We start from the raw sequence: 19450 nt of genomic DNA, 5'->3' as shown, positions 1-19450 counted from the left end.
GAACTTAACTACTTCTATTGAAAAGAACATTGTTTTTGCATTTTTTGCTTAAGTGGTTGGAGTTATTATGACTTGTTTCTATTTAGGTTTTGACTGTGCAGGGGTGGTGCGAAGGGAGAGAAAGCTTGGGAAAGGTCAGGAGGGCTAGGAGAGGTCCCAGAGGATCCCTAGCATCAGTCCACAGAAGTCCACAACGTTCAGGTGCTCGGACCGAGTTTGCAGGCTTCTACAGGATGTCTGCAGGGGATTCTACAGGAAACTCAAGAATTTCTACCGGATGTTTCGAAATGGGATGTTTGAGGATGGATGGTTGATGGAAGATGCATGGATGGTTATGGAGGTAGGATGGGGGTCTGAAGTGACCCAGGACCTGATGGATGGAGTGGTGAGATGATGTGGAAGGCTGACTTGCATCAACGAAGGTGTACGCAATGGAAAAGCAAGAAGGTAGGGTTACGTGGCAAAAGAGCAGATGGGAGATGAGGAAACAGACTTGGTGATGGAGGAGCTGATCTGGACGAGGCTCAGATGAACGAGGAGGTGATGAAGGTGATAGAGATGCCCTGCACAATGCTCATTCAAACGAATCAATGAATCCTTGCAAACAAACCAAGTCCTAGCTAACTTAATCCAACTATCAATGAAATGAATAAACAGCAGCTTTGTTTGGAAAGAGAACCATGTACATCACGTGAGTAAGAACATTCAAAAAGATCTAAATGCATGACAAACTCCTACCAATCGATTCTAACCATAAAAAGCTACTTTAACCATCAAAAACAACCAAAATAACAAAGCAAGATCTAAAGAGAAGATTTCATTTTGAGAACGCAGCAAACACATAAAGATAAACAAGGGAGGTACTGAGCGCTTGAGATGGGCCCAACCCCAAGAGCTACAGCCTCCCAAGAGAGATTTAGAGCTGGTGCAAAGCTGGATTCATCTTTATTAAACAAGAATGAAGAGTTACATAAAAACTGTCCACAAGAAGAACTTGAACATGAGCTGAAAGCAAGGCTAATCCATGGCCTACAAATCGAATTACAAAATGACTGCAACAAAGCTATGAAATGACTAACTACTAGCTACTATCTACTGGCTAACTAGCTAACCAAATTGACTAACTGGCTACAAAATGACTAACCACTAGCTAATCCCAAAAATGACTAACTGAAATGAGGTCTTAAGCCCTCTTATTTATACAATTTGAGGACCCAACAGTCCTCCTAAAATTTAGGGACTTGGCTGCCCAAGACTTGTAGTTAACAGCAGTCCAACTTGACTTGCTTGGCTGCCCTTGAGCTGATTGATTCGGTGGCCCTTGAACTCCGAGCTGATGGTGGAGAATTCGAGGTAAGGGCCCATAAATGAGGGGGACACCTTCCTACAAATCCTCTAGCTTGTTCTCCCACGAATTTGGCTGCCAAGTGCTCATTAAGACCTTCAATTTTGTCTCCAAGTTGACCAAAAAGGCTACACAAAGCACCCATTAGACTTGTTGGCATAATGACTAACCAAATTCACTCTATTAACATAAAAATAATCAAAAACATGCAATAAACAAATGTGAATGGTGGACTAAGCCAAATTAGGAGGTTGAATGAGCCCAAATAATTGTACATTTTTGGGGCTCATCATCTTGTACAGACGGTGACACATACACCTACAGAGAATAAAGAAATAGATCACCTTGCTTCAGGGTCCACTGAAGTGCAAACACAGGAAACCAGTATGGAGCAGCCAATGTCTATTCCACCAACCTCTACAAAAAAAAAAATCATAGGTTTTAACTTTGACTGAAGCATCACGACGGGTGAAATCTAAAGGAGATGATATCGATACTGAGTTATTCGAGCAAGAATATAGCAATTAAGTAAGGAGATGTAGCAAGCTATTGATGAAACTGGGCCAAAGGATTCTAGAGCAAAGACCCTTGGCATCAAGCATATTTTCATGGAAGGAAAACCAATACTGACGACAGGTACATAATTAAATCTATTGTCTGAGAAGTCTCAATCGATAGAAGTTGCAACACTCAAGGACGCGGTCTCCACAATTGGACCCTGATTTATTTCTGCTACTAATTTTCAAACAAATACTCTAAGCCTCACAATAGTTCATCTAGATATAGGAGAGAATCAACAGATGCTAGGATCTCAAACTTCTTCTTTAGCCATTAATTTGGTAAAAGTGTCAAATATTGATGTAATCAACTTGCATCGACAAGCAAGAGAAATTTTCGCCATGAGATTACTTGATTCAATAGTAGGGATGTTGTCGCTGCTACAACACCCTCCAAAATTTTGGCCTGCACCAAATTTCAGAGCCTACCTTGGTCTTGCATGTTGTCTTCACAAACATTGAAGTTTGTTCCTCATGTTTTCTTTAAGTGTTTTGGTCCATTTTGAAAGAAAGACAAAATGTCGTAATTTCGCATGTTAGTTGTCGCATAAAGTGTAGAAGTTTGTTTTGGTGGTTTCAAGGGGTTATATTTGTGCAAATGAGTTGATATAAAGATGTAATCCTCCATCGCACTCATTCCAACCCTCAAGTTGCAGCCTTATCCCTTGCTACTATGCAAGGCACAGTTCCTACCTCCGAGGACTGTGAATTACGTAGTTCCAGTGCTCAAGCCCGGACCTTAGCCCCTAGAATTACGTAATTCAGCCCTCCAACCTAGCCCCAACTGTGCATTGCATAGTATTTGAGCTCAATCTCACACCCTAAGATCCTAAAGTTATGCAATTGTGTAATCTCGAGGCCTTCTTTGCCTCCCAGAACTGCACAGTTGGCCCCAGCAATGCAAAACCCTTTAGCTAAGCCCACTAAACCTTAAAATTGCGTAGTCTGCCTTCTCAGTCCAACCTAACTTGCACATTCTATAGTCTCAAGGCTCAAGCTTCACCTCTGAGCTACGCAATTGCGCAGTCATTAAGCCTCTCTCCTAGCCTACAACTCGGTTCTAGCTCAACCAATGGATCAACATGTGCCATCTTAAACTAGGGGTTTTATCGAACTAATATCATCTCATCATGATTGAATTACAGATGTAGACACTCTATCATACCATTACAAGATGATGGAGAAGGAGAAAGAGAAGGGAATCATGTTTAAAGACACTTGTGTAGTTTATTATGCAAACTAATAAATCAAGAGAAGATAAAGGGGACACCAGTTTGCGGCCATAGATCAAGACTTGATATCATTAAATACTTCTTACCTCTAAGCCATAAGGAGGTGGATAGAAGAGCATCCTTAAAAATACATGTAGCAAGCAGCAACAGAAGTGGCTTGACATTGCCAAGTCATCAAGCAGTCAATGTCAGTAGTGTCATGTCATGAATTTTCATATGTCGCATCATCATTGTGGGTTATGTAATTATCTATTCAAAATGTATTGTAAAGTGGAAATCCAAAGGACACATTCACAATATGAAGAGTCATGTAAAGTTGAAAATTCATAGGAATTCAAAGAGTCACAAGGAAGGTGAAGCATCACCTCATTGGTTATATATACACCATCATTGTATAAGCAAAGGACTTTTCACCTTGGCTCCTCCCATAAGGCATTAGAGAGACAAACTAGTTCTTTTGGGGAGAAAGGAGTGGCTCCAACACTCCACTATTGGAGCTAGTGGTGTTTATTGTATACATGTTTCTGAGAACTTTTACTTAATATAAGAAGCCTCACGGTCAACACGTTCTTCATGCATGGATTATGAATGTTTGTAAGACTATTCTGTGGATGTTTATAATTCATGTTTGTTTTCATTTGTGCTAAAGTAGTTGAACTATTTCAGTTATTTTAATACTTTTCATATTAAGAATGTGTTGTAATGGTTACTATTGTTGTCACATCCTTGTGGACTATTTCGCTGGATATTAGACATACCTCTCTTGTTTATTGGTTATATTGATTGTCGCATCTTTATGCACTATTCTGTTGGATGTTAGATGGATCCTTCTTGGTTACGTGTGTCTCTACTAGGGTGGTACCATTACCTCTCTCTTAGAAGCCACTTTCTTTTCTCCCTCCGTAGTAGAATAACCTTGACACACTTACAAACAAACACTCACCAGGCTCACTCACTTGCTTTTCGAAGGAAATTTTTCATTCCTCTCTCTTGCTAACAGTTAGAGCCAAGGCAAATCTTTAAGAAATCGGCAATCGAGCCATATTATGGATGGGGCTCCTATCCCAAATGGTGAGAGGTCTAATTGGGACCACATATCAGGGAGACCCCTTGTATGTTGGCGGGTCCAACACCATCAACAGGGGAATCGAAGGATGCAGGCAATGTTAGAAAATGTTTCTGACCAGTTACACATAGCGCATGTAGCTCTAAGAACTAGATCTAATCAAATTAAAGAATTGGAAGATATTGTGATTTGGCAATCTAGTCAACCTTGACAAGTTGTTCCATTTAAAAAATTACTGGAAGAAAAGGAGAAGGAAATCAAGAGCCTGCAGACCATTATGAAGATACCAAATCATGACCCACATATCTTAATCCAAGCTTTTGAAACGAAAGAAGAGGTTGAAACTCATCTACAAGAGATGAGAACATTCTTGCGACTTAAAGAGGAATAATTTAAAGAAGTACTTAGACAAATGGAGGTTTTGGAAGAATAATCTTGCATAAAAGAGGAACACCACCTAACAATTCTAGCAGATTATAAAACTACAATTGATCAAGCCCTAAATACATCCCAAGCATTTGAAGTTGAGGACTCAAAGCTCGTGCACATCAAAATAGCTTAGCTAGAAAAAGAGCTAGAAGAGGCTATATTGGAGAAGAAAAGAGCAGAACATAGAGGGGAAAATTTAGCAAACCAAAAGAACAACATAATTGAATAGATTCAGAACATGCTTAAGCCGAAACAAGGTGAGGTTAAAACCCTGCAATTGTTGATCTAGATTGTCATTGATGCCAATATGGCAATATTCTAGGATACTAAATGATGATGTGGAGTAAGGGGAGAAAGAAGTCAAGGAGGAAAGCCATCAGGGAAGCCATTGGAAGTCAAGAATAGGAGCCACCAAAGAAGAGACATCAGAAGAGAAAGAGAAATATTAAGAGGAAGAATTCATTGAAAGCCAGCGAGAGAAGAGAAGCAGGTTATCATAAGCAATTTATAGGAGTAAAATAGTGTTATCGGAGGAGTTAAGATATCAGAGGAGCTAAGGAACATCCGAGTAATAAGTCATGGAAACCCTTTAAAGTTCACAACACGTGTAATAAAAACAAATCGGAGTTAACATATCGGCAATATCATTTTATTATATGCCACCGCTCAAAACCCCCAATTTTGATATGTAATACGGACCTGAAACAATTTATGGTAACAACTTTTTTGAAATATCGCATCTGCTACATCGTGAGCTTTAAAGCCTTGTCACATTCAAATCCGTCAATTGCGATATAATATGTGAACCCGTTAGACCGTTATAATACACCTTAATGAAATATCGCATCCTCCTATCGGAAGTTACGTATCGCAAATCATAAAAAGTTGTCACGGTAAAACCTTCGATTGCAATAATAATGTGGACCCGCTGCACCATTATAACATTACTCAATATGATATCGCATCCATTGAATTGCAAGCTTCTAAGGGATGTCACGATGGCAAACTGTCGATTGCAATAGAGTTATGACTTCGACGGACCACCAATTGCAATAGAGTTACAGACTCGACAGACCGCCAATTGCGATAGATTTATGGACCTGACGAACCGTCGATTACGTTAAAGTTGTGGACCCAACGGAGTTATCAAAAAAAATTTAATATCATATCACATCCACTCCATTAGTAGTAGGGGCATCGGCTATATCAAAAAACAGAGCATGAGCATGACTTGTAAAACCTTTGATTTTCATGAAGTTATGATTGTGATTAAGGTGATAACGTGGACGTGGGACCTCCATGTGGGTATAGCCTCTCCTATGATATTTTTGGAAATAAACTAGTCTCCGATATATTTTTTAATATGAAACCTCATACAACAAGTCGGCCTCCCTCCAATAAATGTGTCTTTTGGGTATTGGTGAAACCTGTATAAATACAAGTCAAATGCTTCACCTCAAATATGGATCTCGGGTATCTATCACAGAGATGAAGGATAGCTCACAACTCGTGAACATGAAGTAGCAGAAAAAAGGAAGCCAAAGGCCGAGTGAACAAAAGAGGAAGCCGAAGGTCGAGTGAGTGAAGAAGGAATCCGAAGGTCCAACGAAAGAAGAAGGAAGCTGAAGGTCAGGCATTCTGTTGACTGGTTTATTTATTGAAAGGCTCAGCCCTGTGTTTGATAGTGATTCAGATAATAGTTCAAAGGGAAGTTTTGTGGATCTAAGAAGATTATCTGAGTATGAACAGACTTGTTTTTAATTGAATGCACAATATGAAACCGTGACAGTCACTCATCTGAATAAGTCACTCCTGAAGCAGTCACTTCTAAAGCAGCCACTTCTAAAGCAGTCACTCCTGAAGCAGTTACCGCGACAGTAAGAACAGAGGATAGAAACAGAGAGTTATTTTTGTGCAGACATTGAGGCCTAGTGCATATATCTTGTTGAAAAGCATCAGCAGATCTTGAAGATATTATTGAAGATCATGATGGATTGTTGAAATCATCATGAGGTAACTTTGCAGAATCTGTTAGGAAATATGAAGGGTTGTGAAGACTCCTTCATATGAAGACAGGTTGTCATCGATGATGTAGCATGGAGACTACAGTGTAGCTATATATTGACAAAACTCAGTGAAGAAGATTTTGGGAATATTGAATTACTATAAAACAAATCTAGACAAAGTATAGCAATGGGTTGGAGCCCAGAGGGTTGGTTCCCTGAAGGTTGGAGCCTCGAAAATACAAGGTTGGTGCCTTGAAGGATAAGGTTGGAGCCCTAGAGGATCAGTGTCCTCAAGAAACCAGGTCAAAGCCTGTATCAGAGAAGGCTTGGTGCCCCAGGGGTTGGAGCCCTAGAGGATCAATGTCCTCAAGAAACCAGGTCGGAGCCTGTATTAGAGAAGGTTTGGTGCCCTGGGGTTTGGATCCTCTAAACACAAGGTCTGTGCCTTGAGACAATAGGGTCGGTGCCCTAGAGGTTAGAGCCTCACAAAAGACCAAGTTAGTGATTGGCAACAAGTTGGAGCCTAGGGGGTTGAAGATCGGTCTCTTCATCAAGGGTTGGAGCCCTATATATTATACTTGATCATTATAAATATTATATTAATAAAATAATTTATTACTATTGCTCATTTTGTGTTCTAAATATAATTGATTTAACTGGTAAAAGTAACAATTGAGAAGGAATATTGATTCACCCCCCCTCTCAGTATTTCCAACAATTGGTTCAGATCCAATACTTTCACACAAAGCCTAACAGCTTTAAGGTTAATCAATTAGAACACAAATGGTGAAGCCAAGGAAGAAAGTCTCCAATCCTCCTAAAGATGTGTCTCCCTCAACCACCGAAGTTGAAATCAATCAATTTGTGAAGGCTCCATTGTTCAATGGAAACTTTGATATATGGGAAGCAAGAATGAGGAATTTCTTAAAGACTCAAGGAATTGAAGTCTAGAAATCGGTGATTTTTGATAGCATGATGAATGGAGAATCCAAGGAGTACAATGCAAAAGCAATGAAGGCAATCTTGAATGGGCTACCAGATTCTATAAAGGACAATTTAGAAAAGTGTTCGTCAGCAAAGGGTATATGGGACAAACTTCATGACCTTCACTCAAAAGGAGCATTGACCATGACCACTAGTCAAGAAGATGATGGAAAGCAAGAAGGAAATATAGAACCCATCATGGAAGTTGAATATAAGAATGATGACATTAAGGCTAAAGAAGACCTAGAAGATGAAGAGAATGAAAAATATTTTGAATAAAATCTCCTCACTAAACTTATGGCTGCCATGGAAGAGATTATCAGTTTGAAAAAGGAAAATGAGGAACTTAAGAAGAAAGCACTAGCTAGTGACCAAGACCAAACAAGGAAGGAATTTGACCTTGTCAAGCTTCAAGTACAAGAAAGGAATGAAGAGCTTGCCAAGATTAAGGAGGAATTTCATCAAAACAAAAGAAAACATCATGAAGAAGTCATATCCATGACAAATCAATTGGATAAGGCAAAGAAATGGGAAGATACATTGTCAATCCACCTTGAACAAAATCACAAAATCTTGAACAAACTTGAAGCAGAGATTGGTCAATACAAGGAAGAGGTGTCCTCTCTTAAATCTCAGCTAGAAGAAGCAAGAAAGCTATTACAAGGAGCTGAGAATACAATGGAAGCATTGGAAATCATAGAAGGATAGGTTGATGAAGTAGAAAAGGAAAAAAAACACCATGATATGTCAACTAAAAGCAATGGATGGAGAAATATTCAAACTAAAATCTGACATCAACCTTCTCAAGGCCGAAACATGTAAAGCTACAAGGATCATGGAAGAAATAGAGAGCAGTCTAGCTAAGGAAAATGAAGAAATCTTGAAAATGAAATCAGACATCATCTCCCTTAAAATAGATGCAAATGAAACAACTTGATAAGAAGAATAATGACTGCGAAAGATTGCAAGAAGAGATTGTCTCCCTCAAGAGAAAGGTTGAAGGAATGGATAAAATCTTGAAGAGCTCTCAAGCCTTGGATGACATTCTCAACCATCAAAGATCCCCATTTGATAAATCAGGTCTTGGCTATACAAGTGAATCCCCAAGCAAGAATGATAATTCTTCAAACAACAAGCATGTGAGGAAGCCAGAAAGAAATATTGATGCTCCCAGTTCCAGCAAAGGCAAGGAGAAGAGTCAAGACAACCATGAAAGAAATATTACTCCAAGAAGACTTGTAGATGGTGTCAAGAATACAAAAGGCAATGAATATCATTAAAGAATCTCAAGGCAGAAAGACTTTAGAAGTACATCAAGGAAACCTCCATCTCCTAGGTACCAAAGTTTATTTCTTGGTTATTGTTATGCTTGTACAAACTTTGGAAACATGGCAAAAGATTGTAGGGCATATCGCAAAGATAAATATAATTGTCCCTGTGAATCTCCGAGAAGCAATTTTGCAAGAAGAAGTCATGAATTCTTATTCATGAACAACATAGAGTGCTTCAAGTGTCATAACATTGGACCTATGACATGTGATTGTAACTTGACTTGGGAACCTACACAAGCTAGAACCATGCCAGAGAAGAAAGTTGCACAAGTATGGAGAAGAAAGCAAATACAATCCAAAAATCTCCTAAAATCTCCAGCTAACAATACATGTTGTTGACTTGATGAAGATATCCTTGATATTCTGAGTGTTTGATGATGGGATTCTGCCAAAAAGAGACCATGCATACAGTTAGGGGGAGCTTGTGATTCTTGATCATTATTGCAGAAACTATCCATGAAAGGGTCCTTATGAAATCCTTGATGAGATATATTGACAATCATTCTTTGGTAGATCATTTCTCAAGAACACTCCGTTGAAGAACATGATATCTTATCTATCCAATGGACTTTTGTACAAGATGTTTTCCACTTGATCACTAAGTATAAATTGGAGCAGTGGAGAAGGCCATCTAATGCTAATAAGGCAGATAACTATGTTGATGTTATTACAGAAGTTGAATGTCTCAACTCAAGGATATGATGTGAGAATAGGTAAATTGTGGACACAAATAGATTCAACCTTCAAACAAATAGATACATCTAGAAATGGAGCTTGAATTTTTTGTTCACTACACAAGCAAGAGAAGTTGGCAGCATTTAACATAATTGAAGCATTGCAAAAAGTTGTCAGTAAGTAGAAATAATTTAAAAGACAGTCACAGATTGATATCAAAATCTGCTAATGGAGATAACTTGCAAAGAACACAATGAAAATATGGCTCATCAAAAGGACTATAGAAATGATCCAAAATCTTTTGCTTATAGATGTGTTAAAGAATTACATGCATAAATTGTAGCTTAACATATAAATTTAATGTGCACATGAGAGAAGAGGAGAAACACATTAAGCATGAAAGAAGACAACAAGACTTGATAACGGAGTTCGTCCGACTTGGACTACATCTTCGGGCCCTACTCAATTAATGGGGAGGCCTTCATTCATTAAGTGGCATGAGAAAGAAGAGTACAAGCATCAATTACAAAAAAGGAGTTCTATACCTCCATACTGAAAAATGGCTGAAAAATGTAGAACTCTGATGGAGAAATGAACATCGCCATTGCGTTCGTGGCGTCGAGAAGTGTTGAAACCATATAAAATTTGTTAAAATTTGACAAAGTGAAAATTCGGCCCTCCTGCGAAATTCTGCCTCAAACTGAATGCACTGCCTCCTCTCCCTGAGTGCACTAACAAATTGTGTTTAAATAAAACTTGGCCAGCAGATTTTTCAAAGTGGATGGTTGGCTGAGTTGGTTAAGGATCTTGGTTAATAGGGAGGAGGTCGGGCAGTCAAACCCCGCCTCCTCCTTTTTACATAATAAAATATCTTTTTTTCTAAATAATGGTTGGGTTGGACCCACCCACCATACCCACCTCTGGCTGGTTTCGTGCATTAAGTGGTTGTTTCCTTTCTTTAGGCGTAGTTGGGTCCATTCCCCAAGGGCCAGCCCAACACCCACTATATTTAGAGCAACGTTGTTTGGTGTGAGTTGGGGGGTGGCGGGGTCATGGTCGCCCACCCCATTTATTTATTGTTGTTATAATAGTTCTGTGGGAGGGGCCGAGGGTCATGGCCCGCCCCTCCACCAATACATTGGTTGTTATGTGGAAGAGTTGGGGTGGCGGGGTTGGTGGCCTGCCACCCTTTTTTTTATGTTTTTTTTTGTTAAAATCAAAACCATATACCGTTGGTAAAATTCTGAATTTAAGCCGAAGGAGTCATTTTAACGAGGCAACAATTTTTCCTGGAATCTGGCCAGAGTTGGCCGAATTCCGTCTGCCAGAAAAGTTCAAATTGTGTCCTTGTTAATCCTGCCCAGTTATCAAAAAGTCAACCCAACTTTGACTGCCTCTATCTCCTTCATCCGGACTTGGATTGGAGTGTCGTTCACACCATTGGAATCAGGGTGATGAGCACTTCAATATGATGTCAAGTTCATCGCTTTTTTGCCACTTTGAATTTTGAGCTTTTTCCATGCTACTGGTGTCTGGAGATCCACCTGGGTCAAGAAATAAGAATGTTGTGCAGTCGAATATAGCTCAGGTTGATGTTGATCACTTAGAAAAATAACAACATTGAGGCACAACCTCTCATGATTTCATCTGAATGCAATGATGTTGAAATATTGAATGGCAGTTACTTAAGGAGAAGCACACAGATACGGAGGAACAGAAATCTAAGGAGAAATAGTGAGCAAGACAATTTCAGTGGCATTTTCCCTTGATTCGAACTATGAAGACCTCTTAATTCTGACTATGGAGAGAATAGAATATGGAGTGTAGAAGCATAAAAACTTGGACTTGGACACTTAGTGTGTGGCTATTTGGAGTTTGTTTGGAAGCATTGAAGTTGAGCATCTTTAAGGATTGATACTTGAAACATCTCAAGAGAGTTATTATTTTTGGAGTAGCATTCAAAACTATGTTGGAGCAGGCATCATTGCCCACACTTGAGCATTATTAAAGGAAAACTTTAAAATTCTGTTTGGAACATCCTTGGAGCAACTTTGTTGAAGCCATGATGAAGTGATTTTTTTTTATATGAACAAAGGATAATGTGCTAGCTGATGATAAGGTAGCAATCTTTTTATCTTGAGTAAAAATAAGAGCACCATGAGAGGGGGAGTAGTTCGATAGTGGGAGTCCTTGTGCACTCCTTTGCCATTGATGTCAAAGGGGGAGAGAAGAAGAATATTTCCATCAATGACAAAGGGGGAGATTGTTGATCTAGACTGTCATTTATGTCAATATGGAAATATTTTGGGATACTAAATGATGATGTGAAGTAACATGAGCAAGAAGCCAAGGAGGAAAGCCATCAGGGAAGCCATTGGAATTCAAGAATAGGAGCCATCAAAGAAGAGACATCGGAAGATAAAGAGAAAGAGTAAGAGGAAGAAGTCATTGAAAGCCAGCGAGGGAAGAGAAGCAGGTTATCAGAAGCAGTTTATCGGAAGCAGTTTATAGGAGTAAAATAGTGTTATCGGAGGAGTTAAGATATTGGAGGAGCTAAGGAACATCCGAGTAATAAGTCGTGGAAACCCTTTAAAGTTCACAACGCATGTAATAAAAACAAATCAGAGTTAACATATCAGCAGTATCGTTTTATTATATGCCACCGCTCAAAACCCCCGATTGCGATATGTAATACAGACCTGAAACAATTTATGGTAACAACTCTATTGAAATATCACATCTGCTGCATTGCGAGCTTTAAAGCCTTATCACATTCAAATCCATATATTGTGATATAATATGCGGACCCGCTGGACCGTTATAATATACCTTAATGAAATATCACATCCGCCTATTGGAAGTTATGTATCGCAAATCATAAAGAGTTGTCACATTAAAACCTCCGATTGCGATAATAATGAGGACCCGCTACACCATTATAGCATAACTCAATATGATATCGCATCCGTTGAATCACAAGTTTCTAAGGGATGTCATGATGGCAGACCGCCGATTGCGATAGATTTATGAATCTGACAGATCACCGATTGTGATAGAGTTACGAACCTGACAGACCACCAAATGCGATAGAATTAAGGACCCGACAGACCGCCAATTGCGATAAAGTTGTGGACCCAACAGAGTTATGAAAAATATTTTAATACCATATCGCATCTGCTCCGTCGGTAGTAGGGGCATCGGCTATATCGGAAAACAGAGCATAAGCACGACTTGTAAAACCTCTGATTTTCATGAAGTTGTGGTTGCGATTAAGGTGATGACGTGGATGTGGGACCTCCATGTGGGTATAGCATCTCCAATGAGATTTCCGGAAATAAACTAGTCTCCGATATATATTTGTAATATGCGACCTCATACAACAAGTCGGTCCCCCTCCAATAAACATGTCTTTTGGGTATTGGTGAAACCCGTATAAATACAAGTCAAATGCTTCACCTCAAGTATGGATCTCGGGTATTTATCACAGAGATGAAGGACAATTCACAACTCGTGAACGTGAAGTAGCAGAAAAAAGGAAGCCAAAGGTCAAGCGAATGAAAGAGGAAGTTGAAGGTCAAGGGAGCGAAGAAGGAAGCCGAAGGTCCAGCGAAAGAAGAAGGAAGCTGAAGGTCAAGCATTTTGTTGACTGGGTTATTTATTGAAAGGCTTGGATCTATGTTTGACAGTGATTCAGATAACATTTCAAAAGGACACTCTACGGATCTAATAAGATTATCTTATATGAATAGGGTTGTTTTTAATTAAGTGCACAATATGAAACTGCGACAGTCACTCCTCTGAAGAAGTCACTCCTGAAGCGGTTACCGCGACAGTAACAACAGAGGGTAGAAATAGAGAGTTATTTTTGTGCAAACATTGAAGCCTAGTGCAGATATCTTATTGAAAAGCATCAGAAGATCTTGAAGATATTACTGAAGATCATGATGCATTGTTGAAATCATCATGAGGGCAACTTTCCAGACTCCATTAGGCAATATGAAGAGTTGTGAAGACTCCTTCATATGAAGACAGGTTATCATTGATGATTTAGCATGGGGACTACAGTGAATTTGTAGATTGACAGAACTCAGTGAATAAGATTTTGGGAATCGTGAATTACTATAAAACATATCTTGACAAAGTATAGCAGTGGGTTGGAGCCCAGAGGGTTGGTGCCTTGAAGGTTGGAACCTCGAAAAGAAAAGGTTGGTGGCTTGAAGGATAGGGTTGGAGCCCTAGAGGATCAGTGTCCTCAAGAAACCAGGTCGGAGCCTGTATCATATAAGGGTTGGTGCCCTAGGGGTTGGAGCCTCTAAACACACGATCAGTGCCTTGAGAAGATATGGTCAGTGCCCTAAAGGTTGGAGCCTCACAAAAGACCAATTTTGTGCTTGGCAACAGGTTGGAGCCTGTGGAATTGAAGACCAGTGTCTTCATCAATGGTTGGAGCCCTATATATTGTACTTGATTCATTATAAATATTATATTAATAAAAGCATTTATTCCTATTTCTCATTTTGTGTTGTAAATATAATTGATTTAACTCGTAAGAGTAACAATTGAGAAGGAATGTTGATTAATCCCCCCTCTCAGTATTTCTAATAGCAAGAGATAATTAGAGTTACCCTCGCAGGAAGACAGATTCTAATACAAGCCAAAGAAGAAATCTGAAGGCATATTAAACAAAAGATCTCCACAGTAAGAGCTTATGTGGAAATCATTTCTGATTGTGAGAAAGCCATCATTAAAAGTGCCAATCTGGAAGCCAAAATCACAACTACAGTACTGGAGGAAAGATTAAAGGACATCGATTTACTTATTTTTCATCAATACCCTAGAGGACGAAACTCTAGTAGAGTTGAGTTTACCTCCAAGAGATCAGTGAATGTTCTCCCTTTTTGTGACAAAGGAGAAGCGCATTGCGATGTAGCTTATGTGGGAGGAGTTTTATAAGGCTTCTAAAGAAATTAATGATTTTAGAGCCGACTAGAATTCTCTCGATAGATTTGGTGTGCCATACTTCTGGGGAGAAGAAAACTAGCTAATATCCCATGAAGAAATTTGCGTCCAGTTGAGGAGGACAGAGAAAGATCTTGGCTACTTAGCCATACAAGGAGAAGATTCGGTCTCACCATCCATGGTGGTGAACGCTCTTTGATAGAGATTTTACCATTCTAGATGGAATTAATAAGATGATAAAGAATCTTCCTATGGCACGATACCAAATCAAATCTCGATTGGTCATGGTCATAACAAAATATAAAAACGTGCCATGGTTAAAAACTACGGAATGGGATCAAATTTCTAAGGTGAGGAAGCATTTGAAATGAAATCTTACTCTAGAACGGATATCTTTAACTACTCATGAAGTTCAACTGATGCAATCGGTAACTATTCAACCAGAAGTCTGGAGTGAGATACCTTTGATCACAACTCAAACATTGGTGGTCAAGATGTGTGGAACCCGTAGTCTTTCTCCTGCGGGCACGTCAAAAAATTTTAAAATTTCAAAGTCGCAGAGATGACTGTAATGTTTAAGTGGTTTATTTAAAATTGAGTGGTTTAATTTGAATTCAAACAATTATTGAAGTTCAAGATGGTTATTTCAAAACCATTATTTGTCAGATTACTATTTAAAACCCTATTTCCCATAATGGGGGGTTTGTTGACATACGAGAAAGTTTTAGTTTTCATGGTTCTGATTGTACATGTTATATAGAATTTTATTGTGTGATTGAAATTGCTCTACGTTTCTAGTAAACTTTTTTTAGATGTGTGTGTGTGTTCATATATCACAATTGAAACATTGCATACAGGACTTGCTCCATGTTCAGTATTCCTTTTCTATTAGGTCTTTTCATGTTTTTATATTATATTATCGAATTGAATGATTGAATAATAAGCTTTTGATTGATATTGGTTTGGAAGTTTGCCTCTAAAACTAATGACAGTCTTTGCTTAAAATTATATTCAATTGTTAGGTTAAGTATATCTTTTGTAATTCGTTTGTATTTGAGATATTAGTCATAATCTGAAATCTGTATGTTTCATCATTTGTCTTCATGATTTTAGAATCTTACTATTTACTATTGGATTCACCTTATCATAGGAGAATTGAATTGAGAAATTAAGAATACTTGCACTTGTTGCAATATTCTTACCTTATTATTGGTGTGTTATTATCTCACATACCTATATTTGTTGTGTCCATTTTTATACTTGTTTTTATTAAGTTGCATTGATTTTCCTTTATTTCCAGTTTTTTGGGGTTTATCATACATTCAAGAGTTGTATCATTCATCGTTTGCTATTAATTGATATTCCTTATGTTAATATCACATTATTACTATGACGTTTCAAATTACTTTTTTATGACCTTATTATATTCGCTTTTTCTGAAAATCATATAAGTATTGTCAAGGATACCCCCTTGTGGTGTATTGGTGGTCAGCCTATAACGCCTAGAGCGGGGGGGTTTTTGAGTCCTTAGTGAATGCACCCTTAAATTTTTCTACTCTTGGAACAATTTGAGCACCAACATTCTTATGGCATCGTTGTTGGGAAGTGATTGGTTTAAATCTACTGGATGACTAATCCTAACCCTTTACAACCACATATTCTTTTTGTCTTGGCCAATCAATGCAACATTTTGAATGGTTTGTACGAACTCTCCTTGCAAGTCTCCCGTACTCTCAAAGAGCTTCATCAAAATTTGGAAGTATTGGCACAGGAGGATGAGCACGCCCAACCGAATCCAAATGTTCCTAGATGACAACAACAACTTAGGATCTGAGTTTGCGACGAAAGTGCGCGTTCATTGTCAACCAGGTACTCTAATAATCACATCTCAATTTTGTGGCTTTATGATATCGTTATTGGGTTTCCTAAATCAGTTTAAAATTTGAAAGGATATTATATTTTTCTTTAAAAAAATAAAAAGAGGAAAAAAATAACAAAATAAAATAATAAAATAATAACAACTACTTACTTATATCATTGGTGATTTTCAATCTCGATACTCCCTAAATATTGACTAGGTCTACGTCCGAAATAAGTCCTACCCCTTTAGAAGATCCGGAACTATTGGTTACAATTTCCAATAGAAGAATATGTTTGGATGAATTCAGGCACAATCATCCTTTGTCTCTTAATCCAAGGATACAAGAAAGTTTTCAACCACCTCTCTCTACTTCTGAGTCTCACTCACTACCTTCATCATCAACTTTGCTTTCTATGCTCTAATATGTTCTTGTTCCTTTTACTCCACGAAATAGCCCTCCACCTTTCCCTTATCAACCCTTACCTCATTCACCTCCTTCACCTCCACCCATGAATGCTTGGGTAAACGCCCACTACTGCCCCTTGATCTTTAGGGGCTCCTTCATGACATACCCCCTAAATATGATAATAACCTTCCCATGTTCGACAATGAAGGGGGAAGAACCGCAAAATATCACATAGTTAAATTCTAAGATTACTGTGAAAACCTTAGTGCTAAGTCTGATGAAATTTGCATGAGACTTTTCATGCAAAGTCTAGAGGGGGAGGATCGAAAGTGGTTCAGCACTCAACCTCCCAATAGTATTAACACAATGGATAGGATGGTCAAATTTTTTCTGAAGCATTTCGGCGTAAATAAAAGTAATCAGTTGTGGCTAACTAGATTCTACGCTCTAAAACTCAATCCTAATTAGTCGGTTTTTTATTTCAAAATAATATTTACAAAATGCTACAACTTGCTGCCAGTGGATGTTAGGCCATTTGATACCACAACAATTGTTGCTTACTCCACATCTCTCAATGATGATCTATCATATGCGTTTCGAGAGAGGGAGTCATCTACTCTAGCTGATGCCCAATCCAAAGCCTGTGCCAATGAAGGAAATATTATTGCCACTAGGAAATGATCATCTTGAGATAGTCAATTTGAAGGGAAGAAGAAAGTTGTTGAGACATCTCCTCAAATCCCTACCTCTTCATCTTCCCATGTCCAAAAGATAGAATAAATGTCAAAACTCATCAAATCCTTGACTAATAAGATTTAGCACCATGAAGTTAGGAACAGGGAAGCTCCCCTTGCTCCTGTTAATCCTCACGTCCAACCAAATTTTCGTCCAAATGCACCAAATAGAAATCTAAATTTCTCACTAATAAATCAAATTCCTTACCACCATCCTAACCCTCCTCAAATATGACAAAGAGGGCAGAGGTCGGAAGAGCCTCCTATTCAACCCCCTCTCAGAAATAATGCCAATCTCATCGAAGAATATGACAATGAGGTGGTCAGTCAATTGACGAATCCCAAGGAAGAGGACTATCCCAATAGAAATTCTATTAATTATTTTGACGTTTGTGACCAAAACCCAACTGACTTTGTAGAACAATATTTTTTGGATCCTTAGCTTTAGCGTTTTTCTGAACTATTAGAAGTACAATTTCAACATAAATACAACCTTAGACCTAGGAAGGATCACATTCGTCAAAAATAATCATCTCCCCAACCTTCCCCTCTTAATCAAAGACCATCCATGCAAAATAATCCTCTCCCTCATGATTATGATCCTCACTCTGTACATAAATTTAATTTACAAAACGAAATAAATCAACTTAAGATTAGTATGCCCTTAGCCGAAGTTGTTAGACTCCTTACCTATAAACAAGAAATCAGTACTTTTTTTAGAACTTCCCACCTTCCTCCCCGAGAAATGGAAATGACAGATGTTATCAACATCTAGGATGATGCTCCTAAGATCACTCCTGGACCTCTAAATTAAAAAGATGATCATTCGGTACCCCTTTTCTAAATCAATTTAAAAATCCATGATTTGAATTGCATAATTGTATGCTAGATTCGGGAGCCTCCCATAATTTGATGCCTAAAGAAATTATGGATAAGCCCAGGTTAGACATTACTCAAGAATGTAAGGATTTGTATTCCTTCTACTCTTGAAGGGTTAAGTGTCTAGGGGTAATTAAAGACTTGGTTGTGGTTCTAGCTCAAGTTCTCGTTAAAAGACCTAATTATGGAATGCTCCTGTCAAGGAGCTATGGTGCTATACTCGGCGGTTCATTGTGGCTCGACCTTTCTTATGCGACCATACCATTTTTCGAGGGGGGGACACGTCATCTTTATCAGGAGTCTAGATTGACTTATACTATCAACTCTGAGCAACATCCTAAAAATTCTCTTGTTTACACTTTTGACGATAACATCGGAAATTTCGTCTTTGCTCTTTCTAACGAAGAAAAATCCCTTATTCACAAAAAGGATGCCCTGATCAGTTTACCCAAAGATTCCAATGTCATATGGTAGATGTACTTCTATCGTACTTCCTCTAGGGTAGGGTCAGGTGCAGGGGTCATGTTTATATCACCATCTCAATGTAATAAACCCTTTTCATTTAAGTTAAATTTTTAAACTACTAATAATATAGTCGAGTACGAAGCCTTAGTGCTTGGATTAGAAAAAACATGAAAACTTAATATTCAGAACTTATTAATTTTTGGTGACTCTGAATTAATTATTAGACAAGTAACTAATAAATTCCAAACCAAGTACCCTAGATTGCGTGCATATATAAATCAGGTTTAAGACATGATCAATAATTTATTTTCCGCAATTAACTTCACAACTATACCTAGGGAAAAGAATCAATTAGCAGATGAACTCGCAGTTATTGTGGCTACCTTCATACCTCCTATCGAGCCTAAGTTGAAATTCGAAATTGAGATTTTGTACCGACCTCCATACCTGATAATATTAAACATTAGTAAGTGTTTGAGGATGATCAGGAAATAAAGAGGTTTATTGAATTAATTGGTGAA

The sequence above is a fragment of the Pinus tabuliformis genome, chromosome 9, assembly GCF_031772625.1.
Source record: "Pinus tabuliformis cultivar Carrire ecotype Pingquan chromosome 9, CPIR1, whole genome shotgun sequence".
Classification (NCBI taxonomy): domain Eukaryota; kingdom Viridiplantae; phylum Streptophyta; class Pinopsida; order Pinales; family Pinaceae; genus Pinus; species Pinus tabuliformis.
The sequence above is the reverse complement of the archived record's forward strand: the minus strand, read 5'-3'. Positions refer to the sequence as shown.